This window comes from Macadamia integrifolia, chromosome 4, assembly GCF_013358625.1.
Source record: "Macadamia integrifolia cultivar HAES 741 chromosome 4, SCU_Mint_v3, whole genome shotgun sequence".
Classification (NCBI taxonomy): Eukaryota; Viridiplantae; Streptophyta; class Magnoliopsida; order Proteales; family Proteaceae; genus Macadamia; species Macadamia integrifolia.
In genome coordinates, this window is record NC_056560.1 from 33,381,096 (window position 1) to 33,384,370 (window position 3,275).

Here is a 3,275-nt window from a genome sequence, read left to right on the forward strand (position 1 = left end):
ATACCTGTTTCAGGAGGAAGAGTGCTCATGTTGCTTTCCCCTGACTAGCTTGAGTCAATGGACCCAAGGGTTTTTCAGTTGAGCGTGGTGCGATTCAACAAAGCTTTACATCAACATATAGTAAACTGATCAGATGAGAAGCATGGGACCCAGAATCACATCATTCCTCTTATTTAGGCAGGATCCCACTTCTGTCTCTGTTATTTGGAAGAAAATTAAGATGTCTTAGATTGTAGGAGTTTCCCATTTGGGATTTTCGTTAATCCAGTTTCGATTCGACGAAACTCCTGTATTTCTATTAAATAGAGGTCATTTCGATCACTTCATTCTACCAGAAAATAAAAACGTGACAACGAAGAAATCTTTAGCTGCTAATTCATTCCAGAAAGAGTTAAATTCTGTCAATTGCATAGTGATCAGGCTTGTATTCTATTTATAAGTAAGGACTCTGTACAGACTTGGTCTTCTATGTGTTGAGGATGGATAGAGATGCGATCAGCCATCGTTAGCCTTGTCAGTTCCAAAATAAATACTCAAAATTTCTAGTCGGATTCCAATAATTATTTGATCCTCTGTTCTTCAGTCTTCCCAGAAGATTATTCAAAAGTCTTAAAAAGAATTGTATAAAGAACCCAAAAGGTTAAAGTATCAACGAACCTGCTTCAGTGATGGCCATAGTTTCATGTTCTTATTTATATGTGATAAGTATAAGATCAGTTAGACCCATTATTTCGTTGACCGATTATATGGGTAACTAACCCTGAATCTGTCCTCTCTCTTTCCTGAAAGAACAATTCATGTAAATCAAATATAACCCAGATATAGATCTCTGTAGATTCAGTTATAAATACAACATAAAACCCAGTATTTTTTTTTTTTTTTTTTTTAATACACGACAACCAGCCAAGATAAATGGAGATCAAATTCAAGCTCTCTGTTTTCTTATTCTTCTTCTTCCTCGTCTTATGGGTCTTGTCTTCTGATTTTGTATATGGGACTAAGGAATGCACCAACACTCCAACTCAGCTCTCTTCCCACACTTATCGGTTTGAGCTATTGTCATCAAATAATGAAACTTGGAGGAAAGAGATGTTTAAGCATTATTATCTAATCCCAACAAATGACTCTGCATGGAGAGCCAACTTGAATCCTCTAAAGAGTTTGGACAAAAGAAAGAAGCAATTTGATAAGTATACTAAGCATCAAGACCCAGGAAGTTTCCTCAGGGAAGTCTCACTACACGACGTGAGATTGGACCCAAAGTCACTACATGGGTGAGCTCAGTTGACGAACTTGGAGTACTTGTTGATGTTGGAAGTGGATGGCTTGGTCTGAAGTTTCAGAAAGACTGCAGGTTTGCCGACTCCTGGAACTCCCTATGGAGGATGGGAGGACCCAACTAATGAGCTTCAGGGTCATTTTGTGGGTCAGTGTTTTTGAGTTTGTTATTTTTTACTTTTCTGATTTCATTCCCACATAACCTTCTTCTTCTTGGTTAAATTTAAGGGTGTGAATTGCAATCTATAATCGTTTGTTAAACAGTTCAGTTTGATTTTGAATTTGATAAACTGTTGTTGGTTTTGAACTTATTATAACCACTATGCTATTAAATTAATTATACATACTAAACTGATAAAAAAAATCGATTAGTCCTGTCAGTATATATACACTCTCTGGTATTTTGTAGAGGACATATGCCATCTAAATTAAATTAAACTAATTTTTTTCCGAAGTCACATATTGTGCTTCGATGCTGTGGTTCAAGTACAGCAGCATCAGATCTTTTTATTTCACCTTTCAAGAAGGATTTGGGGTTTTTTTTTTTTTTGGGGGGGGGGGGTTGTTCTTTATCAGCTTCACATATTTGGGCTTCATTTTCATTGAAATATTAAAAATGAAACCAAAGGAAAGATAGAGCAGCAGTTCACAGAACAAAACATAAAGAGTAGTATAGTTCATTGGACTTGGGAGAACTTCAAAATGGTTGTGTTTTCCTAGACTTTCTTGTTTTACTTCAAGTTTTTTCGAGGTTTGATATGCATGCTTTGCAACAACATGCTTTCTGTTTGCATCTTGAAGGGCATTACCTGAGTGCTTCGGCACAAATGTGGGCTAGCACTAACAATGGCACTCTACTTCAGAAAATGTCTGATGTGGTTTCTGCACTAGATGCCTGTCAGAAGAAAATGGGCTCAAGTTACCTATCAGCTTTCCCATCTGAGCTGTTTGACCGTGTTGAAGCTATAAAACCAGTGTGGGCACCATACTACACCATTCACAAGGTAGCATAGACTGATTTTAAGAATTCTATTATGTGGGCTCAATGGGAAGTTGGGTATCATAAACATTATATATATTCTTCTTTACTTTGACAGATCTTGGCAGGCCTTTTGGATCAATACACGTTGGCTGGCAATAATCAAGCTTTAAAAATGGTGGTGTGGATGGTTGAGTACTTCTTCAACCGTGTTCTAAATGTCATAGCAAGGTATTCTATTGAAAGGCATTGGCGGGCACTTAATGAAGAAACTGGCGGCATGAATGATGTCCTATATAAGCTATACAACATTACTGTAAGACTTGTGGTTCATCTCATATTCTTTCTCACTTAATACGTTATATTACAGCATAACAGAATGACTTTTCTATCTGCTTCATCTCACATTATTTTCTTACTTAATATGTCATATCTTCTCAGACAATAGTGCAATACTGTATCATGTATGATTCATTTCTTGCTTGGTGGCTTCCACTCAACTGCTGTTTCTTACTATTTCCTCACCATCTTGGTTCCCAAAGGGTCAAACCAGTAATGTCATCTTCTCCTATTTGGTGGTTCACTCATCATGTAGGGTTTCAGGCACAACCCTTGCCCTTGTAAATATAAAATGATTTAAATCTGCTATAATTATAAAGATCACCAACTTCTATTTATATGGAAAGTCTGATAACTTAGTAACAGGATTATATATCTAACTTTTAAATTTTGGAAGGCAGTTTTTTATTGAATCTTTGATTGCCTATTGATACTTGAAGTTCAAATATGCTTCTAATTAATTTTCAGTTTTGTAGACCTAAAAGGTTTTTCTTTAAAATGTCTGCAGGGTTATCAAAACCATTTGGTATTAGCTCATCTTTTTGATAAACCATGCTTTCTAGGTTTTCTTACAGTGAAGGTAATTACAATTCTCAATGTTCATCATCATTGGTTTTCTTTATCTTGGAGATATTCTTTACTTCACCATACTGTTCTCCTCCACACTGCCACACCCCCC

At 36.3% G+C, this 3,275-nt stretch overlaps 1 pseudogene; it reads left to right on the plus strand.

Annotated features, from left to right (window-relative positions):
- The first annotated feature begins 912 nt into the window (after window positions 1-912).
- The window catches only part of LOC122076411, a 7,657-nt pseudogene continuing 5,294 nt past the window's right edge, over window positions 913-3,275 (plus strand).